Below are 15,430 nucleotides of genomic sequence, written 5' to 3'. Positions count from 1 at the left end.
TCCTACAATGTAGGTGTACATCCAGCATAGCCTTCTACAGCACATACACCTGCGATAGAGCGAGGCTGGAGTAGTGCCCTTAGGAAGCAAATGAAGGCCAAGGGAAATATGGGCCGCCGAACGAAGCCAAGGTGGTGAAGGGTTCACACCCACTGGGAAAGTTGCAGGGAGCATGAAGTTAATTTGCCAGAGCAAAATCCGAAAGCGAACTTCAGGAGGTAACAGAGAAGAGAGACGCACCCCATACTGGGCATCGAAGGAGTTATCGAAGAAGGAGGCATGATATGTGTGGCCACGGGATACATATCTGCAGAGGGGAAGTGCACGGCGGTAAGATAGCGGTAGTTCGGCAGCTTCTACATACAGACTCTCAGCTGGACTAGTGTAAAAGGCGCCAGTGGCCAAACGGATGCCACGACGGTGGATAGTATTCAGAGAGCATAAGAGCGACGGACGTGCAGATAAACAAAGCACCTATAGGCTAGTTTCGAACGGACGAGGGACCAGGACAAACGGAGGAGGTTGGTTCGATCTGCACTCAAGGAAGTATCACTGGGGATACGTAGGACGCTAAGGGAGCGCGCACAGTAGGCTGCCAACTAAGACACACGAGAGGACCAAGATTGTTTCCTATCGAGCAGGAGCCGCAGGAATTTATTAATTTCAACGAACGGAAGAACAACAGGCCCAAGATGTGAAAACAGTGGCCAGCTGCGCCACCAGAAATTCATACCCACGGTTTGTCGGTGCAAAAACGAAAGCCATTGTCAATGCTCCATAAGTAAAGACGATCGAGACTCCACTGAAGACGCCGATCGAGGAGACAAGGCCGTGCAGAACTGCAACAGGTGGCAAAGCCGTCTGCAAAAAGGGAGCTGGCGGGAGAAAAAAATGGTTCAAATGGCTCTGAGCACTATGGGACTCAACTGCTGAGGTCATTAGTCCCCTAGAACTTAGAGCTAGTTAAACCTAACTAACCTAAGGACATCACAAACATCCATGCCCGAGGCAGGATTCGAACCTGCGACCGTAGCGATCTTGCGGTTCCAGACTGCAGCGCCTTTAACCGCACGGCCACTTCGGCCGGCAGCCGGCGGGAGACAGGCCATTATAGGATTAATGGTCATATACGACGCTCCAGACGGAACACTGAAGCACATCGTTATCCTGGATAAAGGTGTCCAAAACGGCAGGACCCACACGTATCTTGAAAACTCGGTCTTTTAAAAATTCTCGAGGAAACGGGGCAGGAGGCCACGGAAGCCCCACATGTAGAGAGTACGGAGGAGACCAGTGTCGTAGGCTTTCCCCAAATCGAAAAACACGGTCACAGTCTGGGATTTCCACAGAAAACCATTCGTGACATGGGTGGACAAAGTGACGAGATGGTCAACTGCAGAGAAGTGCTCTCGAAATCCACACTGTACAGTGGTTAGTAAGTTGCGAGACTAAAGTCACTACACCAGTCGGGCATGAATCATACATTCCATCACCTTGCAAACACAGCTGGTGAGAGAGATGGGACGGTAGCTAGAAGAAAGCTATTTGTCCTTACCGGGCTTAGGTATGGGTATGACAGTTGCTTCACGCCAGCGTCTGGGAAACGTGTCCTCTGCCCAGATGCAGTTGTACGTATTAAACAGAAAGTGCTTGCCCGCAAGAGAAAGGTGCTGCAACATCTTAATGTGAACAGTGTCTAGCCCTGTGGCGGAGGTCCGGGATGGAGTGAGAGTACGATCTAGCTCCCTCGTGGTAAAGGTGACATTGTAACACTCACGATTCTGAGAAGAGAAGAGTATTGCCCGAGCCACCTCTGCTCGTTTCCGATGAGGAAGACATGGTGATAGTGGGAGGAGCTCGAAATTTCCGAAAAATAGCGGCCCAAAGTGTTGGAGATAGCAATAGAGTCCACGATGACATCGTCTGATACCGTCGGCCCGGAAACTGGGGAATGGATCTTGGTCCCGGAGAGCCGCCGGAGTTTGGCCCACACGACGGAAGAGGGAGTGGAAGTGTTAAAAGAACTAGTTAATGAAATCCAGACAGCTTTTTCACTATCCCGAAGAACGCGATGACATTGTCCATGCATCTGTTTATATTGAATGCTGTTTGCCATCGTAAGATGACGCTGATAAACGCAAAGAGCACGTCTCCGCGCGATTTGCGTCGCGGCACGCCTCAGTCCACCAAGCGAACGGGACACGGCATGGTAAAGAGGAAATGCGAGGAATGGAACGTTCTGTAGCGGTAAAGATAACGTTTGTAAGATATTATAGCTAGTCATCATAACTGGGGAAATCCCATTCGGTGAAGGTCGCGAAGGAGGAATAAAGTCTCCAGTCAGCCTTAGTAAGCTGCCATTTGGGTGTGCACGCAGGTGGAGTAGGAGTCAGCAAACGGATATCACACAGGAAATGGTCGCTAGAGTATGTGTCACGAAGAACAGACCACTCAAGACGATGGGCAAGCTGGGCAGTGCAGAAGGATAGGTCCAAATGGGAATCGGTGTGAGAGGAGTCTGAAAGGAACGTGGGTGCTCCTGTGCTGAGGCAGATGAAATTAAGTTGATTAAGAAGGTCAGCCAAGAGGGCACCTCTCCGACAGGTCGTGAGAGAGCCCCAAAGGGGACGGTGTGCATTAAAGTCACTGAGCAGCAGAAATGGGTGAGGTAGCAGCCCAATAAACTAGAGGAAGTCGGCCCTGGTGACATCGAATGGTGGAGGGATGTAAATGGTACAAATGGAAAAGGTCAAGTGAGTAAAGAAAGGCGAACTGCAACCGCTTGAAGATGGATAGTCAGGGAGGTGGATTGACTGTAAATGTCATCCCATATCAGCAGCATGACTCCATGGGCCGGGAAGAAATATGAAAGCTCAAAGTGGCCGTGAGGACGCAATTTGGTTTCCTGAAGGCGGAGTACAAGTGGACGCTGCGATTCTAAAAACAATTGTAAACCCTCTTTGTTAGATCAAAGGCCGCGAACGTTCCATTGGAGGAGAGTCAGGATGAGAAAAAAATGAAGGGATGTCACCTCAGCGACTGCCGAGTTCCAGCCTGAGAGGACGCGCTGCTACAGGCACAGAGGCAGGAGGAGCCTGCTCCGTGAGGTCCACAGAAGCGTCAGCTTTCTCCTGCTGTCACCCTGCGCAGTCCCACGCAGAAAAACAGTTGGTGTTGCCCACTGGTAACACGGAGGCCGGCTGGACGAGGGTATCAGATGGCGACATCGTCGAAGATGATCTTCGAGAAGACTGTTGACCTTTGTTGCACTTCTTCTAGACTTTCTGGTTAGCAGAGGAAGATTCTGGTGCTGGTTGGCTGGAGGGACATAGGACGTCTTCACGGGAGCATTCCTTCTGTCCTTTCCAGTTTGCCGGTTGTGTTGCTGGTGACTTCGCTCCGTGAGACGACTGTTTGATGGTTTGTTACACAGCTGGACGAGCGGAAGGCGATGCTACCATGACACTGGGCGATTTCCCATCCTCAGAGCTGAATTTGAGGTCGCATGTCTGCATCGCCATGAACTTCATGGAGTGAGATGTAGCAAGAACAGTACTATAAGTGGCAGATGGAGGAATGCAGGGTTTGCGACTAGCCAATAAGTTGCGAGCGACAGGGTAAGGGACTTTTTCGTTTACCCGGATATCGTGGACAGCCTGCTCATTGAGATACATGGGACAATCTCGAGAGGAGGCGACATGATCACCATTGCAGTTGATACAGCAGGGAGGAGGAGGCAGACAATCGCCCTCATGTGCATCCCTACCACAAGTTACATATTTGGCCTGGTGTCGACAAGACATTCGAGTGTGGCTGAAATGATAAGACTGGTAGCAGCACATCGGATTGAGAATGTACAGTCAGACTGGCTTAACTTAATAGCCTGAACTGATCTTGGGTGGAAGCGCTACTCTATTAAAGGTGAGAAAAAGTGCGTGTGTCGGCACTAAGGAGGCATATATCTGTTTCGTCACCTAATAGACAGCAATGACATCCTGAGCAGAGAGGTATGTTTGGATTTTGGACGGTCAGACCGTCGAGCAGCCTAGTGCAAATAACACCATGGGAGGAATTCAGAGTTCTATGTGCTTCGACACGAACAGGATAGCCATGGGGAAGCGAAGCGGCAAGCAGTTGTTGTGCTTGAGAATCAGAAGTAGTCTCCAAAAGCAAAGTGACATTCCAGAAACGAGAGCCGGCAACTGCATGAACACCTTTCTGAATAGTAAACGGATTTACTGTTACGAAGGACTGACCGTCGTCAGTACGTGAAACCACGAGGAACTGTGGTGCAGCTGGAAGGGTCTTTGAACTGGGAGCTTAATTCTGTTTACGTTTGGTAGACGTGGACTGCAAAGATGATGATTGGCTCATTGCGAAGAAATCCCCTATGATTGCCATCATCTCCGATGGCGCGCTCCTTCCAACTGGGGGCTCCCTTCACAAGGGGGTGCACTTGCCTTAAATAATTTTTCACACCTCAGGTCCCACCTGACAGAGGGGCCAATTGGTAATTTAGAGAGGTAGCAGCTCAGGCAATCACCCTTCCCTGGGCCTGACCTGAACCAGGGAGTACGTGCGATCCCTGCCTGTCGACCTGGGGCTGGGAATTACGCGTTACCCAGTCACCTGATGTGCGTCAGACGCGTGGGCTGGCCTTCAGGAGCGCACAGGGAGGAGGAAGAAAGAAGAGTAGCCTCGAACGCCGAAGCGGAGGAAGGAGAGAGGAAGGTGAACGAAGAAGGGAAAAAGAAACGAAAACCAGTGGTGAGACTGTTCGTATGTCGACTACGGACAGAGCGGAACATTCCCAAAAGCACCCCAGACATGTTCCCAAAGGTAGGGGAAAAATAATAGCAAGAGGATAGACATGCAGCATGGAAGGGAAAAGATGCTGCAAAGGCTGGGGCCCTGTCGTAGCCAATCGCGAACCCACCAAAGAGCAGTGAGTCCCTGGGGTGGGGGGGGGGGGCCTGGGGGGGGGGGGGGGAGTGGGTAGCATTCTGTGTCATCCCTCATGATTGGTTGGAGACTAGCAGCATGCAGACTAGGGAATTACTGCCCCATGCATAGGCCGTTTATACCACAATACAAACTGCTGCGTGGAAGCAAGGACTGTTGATGAATGGCGTAGCACTGTGTTTTGCGATGAACTGCGGTTCTGAACTACTCCGATGGCCACTGTTCGTGAGTACGGCGACGGCCGGGGAAGGAATCCCGCTCATCCGATGTTGTAGGGAAGCACAGTGGAATACTGGCGTCATGGTGATGGAAGACATCAAGTGGGACCCCAGGTAACGGCTCGCAGTGATTGAAGGAACTCTGACGGCACTATGATATGTCGTGGACATCCTGCCTCCTTATGTGTTACCTCTCATGCGATAGTATCGTGTTGCCATTATTCAACAGGACAACGCTCTCCTACGCACGGAACGTGTCTCTATTAACTGTCTGTTCGATGCTGAGGTACTATCATCGTCAGCAGGATCCCCAGATCATCTTCTATAGAACTTGTGCGGGATCAGCTCAGGCGTCAACTTCGTCCCAGTCCTAGTATCAAGGATATCAAGAACCAGCTGCAATAGATGTGGACCAGATTCCCTCAAGAGAGTGTCTAACGGCTTTACCACACCCCTCCTAACCGAATCAATGCATGAATTCAAGACAAAAGTGGTGCAATATCATACTGCTGAGTGGACTCTTACTGACAAGTTGTTCGTAAATGTGACACGATTTTGTAAGTACTGATGTAGCATCACATGTCCTGTCAACTTAAGAAGTTTCATATCGTTTCGTTCTCCCTTTGTGGGTCCTTCAATTCTTTTTGTTAGGCAGTGTAGTATTCGAGCCTCTTCAGGGTGATTTTCAGTTTGGGCACTAGGAAATAACATCTTTATTTCAGAGGTGTGATGCTGCGTACAGGGAGTGGCAGCATGGGGGGCGTTATAGTTAGCATTAACGTGGTAGCTTTCATTTTGATTGCGTACTGACCAAAGCTTTATTGCTTTCGCGCTAAATCCAAATGCTGATTGCCAGCGTAAGTTCGCTAGCATCAAAATTCACAGAAGATGCAGGTGCTACATAAGTTATAGATTCTCAACAATCTGTTCACCGGAGTCTTTGAATAGTCAGCCTGCATGATAAACATCCGGCATTGTGGTTTCCGTTCACCTCAATGCAATGTCTGGCACGTCTATTGTGGGGTCTGCTCTCCACAAGTGAATCTTGTTCCCATTCGTAGGACGATTGCCATTGCTCATGCGTGTAGAGCTGTAGAGGCAGATTAATAGGGCCACTGTGGAGATACATGTGTTCGAGGTGATACGTGAAAGCGTTATGCTGAATAGCCGTGATGGGAATCACATCTGCGTTACTCGTCGATAGAGTACTGTTAACACTGCCAAGTACACATGTGAGATACTGCACTGAAACACATGGCTTATCAAATAATTATGCAGTTATCCCAGACTTCCTCTCGGTAAATAATATTGCCAACCTGTATCGAGCTGTCCATTGAAGATATCCAAAGCATGCTTTGTCCAGAATGTAGCTCATTTATTGAAGGAATGTCTCGACGAAATACATGAAGCACAAGGATATCATACACCAATCATTTTGGAGCATGAACAGAAAGTCCTTCGCTTGAGGATCACAAATCCAACAAAAGTAAAGATTATGAACAATTACACTGCACAAAAGAATTGAAGGACCGCTTTTTTGAAACCCCTCCATTTTCCCTAACTGTGAGATTTTTCTCAAAGGCGCCCCCAACCTTCCTCTGTAATGGTGAAAAAGTGTGGCACTCTTGGAATCGGCGACGCACCAGACAGCAAGGCGTTGACATATGCGGCAAAGAGGCCAGAGACCAGGAGGTAATGTGAAATATAAGATTGGTTAATGCTGCCAAACTTGCATCAAATTTCACAAAAATTCTGCCCAACGCCACCGTGGAAATGTCACACGATGGGTAGATCGTCACATGTCTCATCCTCCTCTTGACGCTTCTGCGATAGAATCCAGAACCGTGACGAAGAACACTGAAATCACCCAGTTTTCTTATGGGTGACTGAGGAAATCATTTGAGACCTGCAGTCGCTCAGAATCGACACGGAAAGGCCTCAGAAGGTGGCATAAAAGGGATCCAATGAAATCACTCCTTCCCTTGTTGCATTCATGTACAAACATTTTGCGATGGAAAACAGTAGGTTGCACAGCATTGTGGAACGGAATGACGTTTTTGACAATCTTTGACACTGGAGTCGCCCGCCATATGTTTCAACACTAAAGACATCGCGGGGCTGCGACCCCACTCAACGTGATCTGACCACTTTGTACTGTAGTGCAACTGCAGTTTTTGTTGTGGGTGTAACCTCTAAGGGCCACTCAAAACTATTCGACGAAGTCTGAAATCCGAAGTAGCGAAGGTTGTTTATGTTTTTTCAGGCCTGCTGCTTCATGCCCGCCTGTGGCGTGATTGCGAGTGGGTGCGACATTGACACATGCATGAATAAAGTGACAAACAGTCATTCTAAGTCCCCCCAGTTCAGCAACACCAGTGGTGTCACCTGCATATGTTTGTTGAGCGCTTTAAAGATGTACACTCGACAGCAAAAAAGTGGGTAACGCCTGAATTCCAACGTGCAGGCTGCACCTGAATGTATGCAACCAACATAGCATATCTGTGTTGCACTTCGTCGCAACCCTCCACAGTACAGTCATTGTAAGATACACAATGCGTACCGCTAGAGACTATTAGAGAACACCAGTCTTTATGACAGTCCGTCCAGATGTTGCGCAACACCACGATAGTATAGAAAAGATCAGACAGTCCTTTACGTTTGTAAACTAAACTTAATTACAATAAGTGACATTTCAAACGTTATGGGACAACTAATGTTGTCACATAAATCGTTCAGTAATCCTTAGGCACAATTAAACATTTGAGACGGTATATAGATTTATAAAGTTGTATGGCAATTGGAAACAAGTTCTTTGCTGTCTAACAGGTTTACCCAACAAATGCTGAACGTCGTTCAACGTTCAACGTGGAGCGGTTTCGCATCAACTTTATGTAATACTAAGCAGTTAAAAGAAAACGTGATTAACGGCGGCAAGAACTCTACGGAAATCCCAACATTAACAGCGAATCACAAGTAATATCATTGTTCACATTACTCATCAACAGTTATTTATACACAAAGTTGTACTTTAAATGAGATGACCAACGTCTTCGTTCTGGATCCGGATGCAAACCCAGAACGTAAAGCCATTGTTAACCAAGCAAAGCTTTGTGTCTAATCGAGACTCGATCACTAAGCAGAAAGAGACGTCAAATATTGACGTTTGCACCAGTATCAGTTATCAATACTCAACCTGAACGTAAATGACGATAATGATTGTACTAAACCAGGAACCCTAATATGACAATTACCTTCATGGTAATTAACCTCGAAAGACGTTGTATATTGTTGCATTGTCAAGGAACAAAGGATGCACATAATGAAAATTGAAATGCCATCATGTAATGCTGGTGACAAGGATGCGAAACCAGCACCTAATCGAACTGTTGAATACATGCGTAAAATCAGAATGTAGATATCATAGTTTGTCACCAGTAGTGAGGTTGGAACCTTAAATGACGTCTGAAGTTGTACTGCCTGACCGGCGCCTACCGCCGTCGTCTAACCATGAACAGACGAGAAATTTCCAATGTTGGTACACCATTAGCAAGATGTGCGCACGTTTAACTAGAAATAAGACGACGAAAACGTCTATGCTGACTGAGAGTCGAACGCGGCACACATGGTTATGAAGACACGTTAATAATCTAATTCTTATTCAGTAGTAGCTAGGAGTAGCATGTTTAGTTGCAAACCTTAAGGGCTTTCTCATCCCTAGTAACGTGTTGCCTAATATCTGCGATATCATGGTGTTAATTTACAAGTGGATTGACTGCCGTAAAGAGCAATGTTCTCTAGTAGTCGTGTGTCATTGAGATGTAAATGAAGTGCCTCAGCAGAAAGTAATTTCCGTCGTGCAGCACGTATTGTTTCAGAGACACTGAGTACATGTTATAAGTGCACAAAACGTGTATTATATACTACGTATACAGGGTGTTACAAAAAGGTACGGCCAAACTTTCAGGAAACATTCCTCACACACAAATAAAGAAAACATGTTATGTGGACATGTGTCCGGGAACGCTTAATTTCCATGTTAGAGCTCATTTTAGTTTCGTCAGTATGTACTGTACTTCCTCGATTCACCGCCAGTTGGCCCAATTGAAGGAAGTTAATGTTGACTTCCGTGCTCGTGTTGACATGCGACTCATTGCTCTACAGTACTAGCATCAAGCACATCAGTACGTAGCATCAACGGGTTAGTGTTCATCACGAACGTGGTTTTGCAGTCAGTGCAATGTTTACAAATGCGGAGTTGGCAGATGCCCATTTGATGTATGGATTAGCACGGGGCAATAGCCGTGGCGCGGTACGTTTGTATCGAGACAGATTTCCAGAACGAAGGTGTCCCGACAGGAAGACGTTCGAAGCAATTGATCGGCGTCTTAGGGAGCACGGAACATTCCAGCCTATGACTCGCGACTGGGGAAGACCTAGAACGACGAGGACACCTGCAATGGACGAGGCAATTCTTCGTGCCTAATGTCAGCGTCAGAGAAATAGCTGCTGTACAAGGTAACGTTGACCACGTCACTGTGTGGAGAGAGCTACGGGAGAACCAGTTGTTTCCGTACCATGTACAGCGTGTGCAGGCACTATCAGCAGCTGATTGGCCTCCACGGGTACACTTCTGCGAATGGTTCATCCAACAATGTGTCAATCCTCATTTCAGTGCAAATGTTCTCTTTACGGATGAGGCTTCATTCCAACGTGATCAAATTGTAAATTTTCACAATCAACATGTGTGGGCTGACGAGAATCCGCATGTAATTGTGCAATCACGTCATCAACACAGATTTTCTGTGAACGTTTGGGCAGGCATTGTTGGTGATGTCTTGATTGGGCCCTATGTTCTTCCACCTACGCTCAATGGAGCACGTTATCATGATTTCATACGGGATACTCTACCTGTGCTGCTAGAACATGTGCCTTTACAAGTACGACACAACATGTGGTTCATGCACGATGGAGCTCCTGCACATTTCAGTCGAAGTGTTCGTACGTTTCTCAACAACAGATTCGGTGACCGATGGATTGACCGAGCGAGGTGGCGCAGTGGTTAGACATTGGACTCGCATTCGGAAGGACGACGGTTCAATCCCGCGTCCGGCCATCCTGATTTAGGTTTTCCGTGATTTCCCTAAATCGCTCCAGGCAAATGCCGGGATGGTTCCTCTGAAAGGGCACGGCCGACTTCCTTCCCCATCCTTCCCTAATCCGATGAGACCGATGACCACGCTGTCTGGTCTCCTTCCCCAAACAACCAACCAACCAACCGATGGATTGGTAGAGGCGGACCAATTCCATGGCCTCCACTATCTCCTGCCGTCAACCCTCTTGACTTTCATTTATGGGGGCATTTGAAAGCTCTTGTCTACGCAACCCCGGTACCAAATATAGAGACTCTTCATGCTCGTATTGTGGACGGCTGTGATACAATACGCCATTCTCCAGGGCTGCATGAGCGCATCAGGGATTGCATACGACGGAGGGTGGATGCATGTATCCTCGCTAACGGAGGACATTTTGAACATTTCCTGTAACAAAGTGTTTGAAGTCACGCTGGTACGTTCTGTTGCTGTATGTTTCCGTTCCATGATTAATGTGATTTGATGAGAAGTAATAAAATGAGCTCTAACATGGAAAGTAAGCGTTTCCGGACACATGTATACATAACATATTTTCTTTCTTTGTGTGTGAGGAATGTTTCCTGAAAGTTTGGCCGTACCTTTTTGTAACACCCTGTATACTATTATTTGGAGAAGCTGCCGCCAAACCTGTTTACTTTTACAAATGGTTCAAATGGCTCTGAGCACTATGGGACTCAACTGCTGAGGTCATTAGTCCCCTAGAACTTAGAACTAGTTAAACCTAACTAACCTAAGGACATCACAAACATCCATGCTCGAGGCAGGATTCGAACCTGCGACCGTAGCGGTCTTGCGGTCCCAGACTGCAGCGCCCTCAACCGCACGGCCACTTCGGCCGGCTTACTTTTACATTCCGCTTAGTTGTCGTGGTTGAATACACGTTTTCTTAACGCTACATCTAATGCAGAGCGCTTACAAGAAAGAATAGTTTCCTGCGTCATGCTACTGCTAGCAAGGTGAAATATTTTGTGGTAGCTGTGTTTCAAATGAATGTATTTTTGAACGTATTGTTCGTCAAATATTTGAATGAATCGTCAATTGTAGGTGTGCCTCCACATGTTATAGCATAATAGCTGTAGCTGCGTTAGTTTATACTACAGACTTGGGTAGGTTAGGTGTAACTTTTGATCCTTCAAGGGGTGATCGTGGCCTTGAGTCCCGGGTCTGTACTAGCCGCGGCTCGCGAGCTACGGTCCAGCCAGGCTGGCCGAGGCGAGACGGAAGTGAGTGAGCTGGCGGTGCCGTTGGTGGACCAACAGCCCGGGACGAGCCAGCACGGCTGTGCCGCATGCCTCTGCCTCTGCCGCTCCGTTTGACGTAGATATGTTTACCTCCTCTCCTGGCATCAGTATAAGAGCGGCACGTAGAAATACACGTCAGGGTGTCTGCCGTAATGGCTCACTAGGAGAGGTCTATTCGAGATAGAGTCGTCGCTCTCATTGAAGAAGGAGGATGTTCCATCAGAGAAGGTGGCAGACGGTATGGCGTACCTCATACCACTGCTACGAGATGGTGGAGGATCTGCCTGGAAAGAGGCACCACCAACAGGGCTCCTGGCTCAGGCAGGAAGAGAGTGAGCTCACAGCAGGAAGACAGGGACCTAGTGTCCAGGAGCAGAGAAACTCCCTTTCTGAACGCGAAGCAGTTGCGGCGGGATACCAACTTCCCCGGCTCCAGTGACACGATTCGCAGAAGGCTGAGGGACGCTGAACTGCATGCAGGACGATGCGCCGTGAAACAATATCTCAGCGAAGACAACGTTTTATACCGGCTAGTATTTGCGGAGGTTCATCTGAAGGGGTCGTGAGACAACGACATTTTCACAGATGAGAAGGTGTTCTCTGCCAGTAACGACGGTCCACGAATCGTTTACAGGCCGCAAGGGACTCGCCATCGACGCGAATATGTAACCACGACGAGAAGAAGTGGCCGGATATCTGTTACCTGCTGGGGTTGGATTTCTGCGAGAGGGGCGGGAATTCTTCACGGGATAGAAGGAACTCTGGACAGCGTACGTCACATTGCAAGAGGACCATTCTCCCATTCACAAGTCTGTATTTGTTCAGCAACGGCTCTCCACTATTGGCGTCAACGTCATGGACTGGCCGCCACGGGCGGCTGATATGAACTCCATGGAAAACATGTGGGCTGAGGTCGCCAGAACATTAACAGAGAACTGGCCACGAAACCAACCAACTACTGCGGACGCTCTTTGGGACTGCGTCCTGGAAGCCTGGGTGGAAGTTGCTTCTTCACGCTGTTACGTCCGACGGCTTATACATTCTATGCCAAGACGCATGATAGGAGTACAAAATAATGTAGGATTCTGGATAAAATGTTTTGTTACGTCTTCTTTTTCGTCATTTTTCCTCATTGTGAGCTAGTGGAAGATCGCGCGGCAACAGAAAAGATACAACATAGGTTAGTTTTCCTTTGACTTGCCTTTTTAATTCAAGTGGGTTTCTTTTGAATATACAGTTTGTTAAATATTCTATTTTGATTTCATTTATACCCTGTCTAGATACTTACAAAGTAATCAGCGTAGATGGGCTCTGTCGCAATAGTTTTTGTTATTTCAAACACATCTCTCTCTTCCCCTCCATCCATGAATACACCCTCCGTCCTCCACACAATACGCAAACGTTTACATATTATGTTTACTCGTTGTTAATATCTCCTCTATTCTCTCTCTCTCTCTCTCTCTCTCTCTCTCTCTCTCTCTCTGACAATATCGCTTCAAGTGCCCTTCTGTTCCATTCCCACAAAACTTTATTAACAAATCTAGCGGTTTCCATTGACGCTACATTTTCTCTTTTAATTGCTACTGTCTTTGCTCTCTATCATTCCTCTCAACACCTATGAAACCGTATTTTTTTATCTCCCCTTCCCTATAATCCATTTTTCGTTCTGAAAACAGTCCTTCCTTATCTCTCGGTCCTAAGATAAAATGAACTGTGGCACACATCTAAGTAAGCAATACTTTGCAAGCATTTCACGCTTATATTTTGCACTTCTGCACTTCTATCCATTCCCAGATCCCGCCCTCCTTCCTGTTACCCGTCCCTTGACATCTGCATCTACATCTAAATGAATACTCTGCAATTCGTAATAATGTGCTTGGCAGGGGGTTGTGTGGTCTGGTGCATTAATCTTGTATTGATGTGTAAAACATGTAAGTTCACATCTCACGTCAGGCGTAGATTTTTAACACACACAAGTAACTCTCCTTCACCCCTAGAAACGCCAAGTGCAGAACGCCAGTAAGCTCCGTAGTTCAATATCCGCAGTAAAGATAACATCCCTTCGCTGCGGACTGGGGCAGAGCGGCATTCGTTTGAGCTGTGACAGATGGAGAAACCCCGGAAGGCAGATACTCTGTCACCAGCAAGCCGTCGTTAAGTAGAAAACGTATTTCATTTAATGAACCAATGGCCATGTAATTTCACAAGGGTCTTACTTTATTTGAAACTGAGACGTTGAAAATTGTGGTACTGGACTGGGATTCGAATTCGATTTGACTGTGTTCCCCAAGATTGCAAACTCTTCTAGGCCTCCTCGAAAGGCACCTACCTGGTTTCGAATCCTGATCGGCATAAAATATTCATCATTTCATTTCAAGCCCTTAGGATGTGCACTCCGTACTACTAGTGAAAAATAGTTGCATTTTCAACGTCTCTTCGTGCGTTTTCAGCTGTAACGTGTTCGTTTCAACTAACAGCCACATGATGACCTTTTTATCACAACATTACAAGATCAAACGTTTCCTTACATCTTTTCAAGTTCAAACATTCCTCTCCATCCTAATGTCGAAAACGGATTTGGATTTGACATTGTGTTCGTTGTGATCACCAACGATGATATTTTGTGGATTCAACTTCTAGCCAGCAGGGTACTTTCCATCACATCACTGAAAGTACAAACATGCCACTCCTAGCTATTATTGGAAAAGAATTTTATAGTTAAAGTGTCTCCATGACCACGTGTGCGGGGTTTGAATTCCATTCAGCACATAACTTTTCGTCGTCTGATGTGTAGCTAAACATGCGCAATCTCGCTACTGGTGAACCAACAATACCTATTTATCGTCTGTTCCTGGCTAGAAAACGACGGCGCTAGATGCTGGGTTCGAATCCCAGTCAGACAAAAAAAAATTATTTCGTCATTAAAGGTTCCAACATCTCGCTATTGGTGAAAACATTTGATATTTGACTTCTGATTTTACGTACTTTGTTAACAAGCCGATTAGGTGCTGGGTTCGAATCCCTGTCACAAGCTTTACATGATGGCATTTCAATTTTAAATATCAGCATACCTTCTTCCTTGTGAATGACACCATATTAAACGTCGTTGGGGGTAGTTCCCAGGAAGGTAACTGCTATGACAGGATTCTCAGTTCAGTGCAAACATTTTCGTCATTTATTTTCAGGATCTGAATTGATAACTGATACTGGTGCAAACGTCTATACTTCACGCCTCTTTATGCCTAATGATCGGGTCTCAATAAGGCACAAACAAAGCTTAGCTTAGTTAGCAATGGCTATAGGTGCTGGGTTTGAATACAGGTCCAGAATGACGACGTTGGTCATGTCATTTAAAGTTCAAATTTGTGTACACGTAGCTGTTGGTGTGTTACGAGAACAATGATATTACTGGTGATTCGCTGTTAATGTTGATATTTCCGTAGAGTGCTTGTTGCCGTTAATCACGTTTTATTACTGGTTCGTCGAATATCCAGTTTCCAGAGCCACTCGCCGTTGAGCGACGTTCAGTACGTGGATGGAAAAGCTTTTCGAGAGCGAAAACATTTTTCAAGTTGCCGTACAGCTTTGTAACTCCATATATTGTCTCAAGTATTTCATTTTGACTAAGGATTACTGTGCGATATTTTTAAAATAATCCGTTTTCTCAGAACTTTCGGAATGTCACTTGTTGTAATTAAGGTTCGCTTATGAGTGTAATGGGGCGTCTCATCGCTAAGAACGTGTTTTCTAATATGTTTTGTATGACGATATTAGTTGACGCTTAGACTGACTGCCATAAAGACCTTTGGTCTCTAATAGTCTCTTGCGGTACCCATTGTGTGTAGTCAAACTACTGTAC

Source organism: Schistocerca serialis, chromosome 3, assembly GCF_023864345.2.
Source record: "Schistocerca serialis cubense isolate TAMUIC-IGC-003099 chromosome 3, iqSchSeri2.2, whole genome shotgun sequence".
Classification (NCBI taxonomy): Eukaryota; Metazoa; Arthropoda; class Insecta; order Orthoptera; family Acrididae; genus Schistocerca; species Schistocerca serialis.
This window is presented reverse-complemented; position numbering follows the sequence as displayed.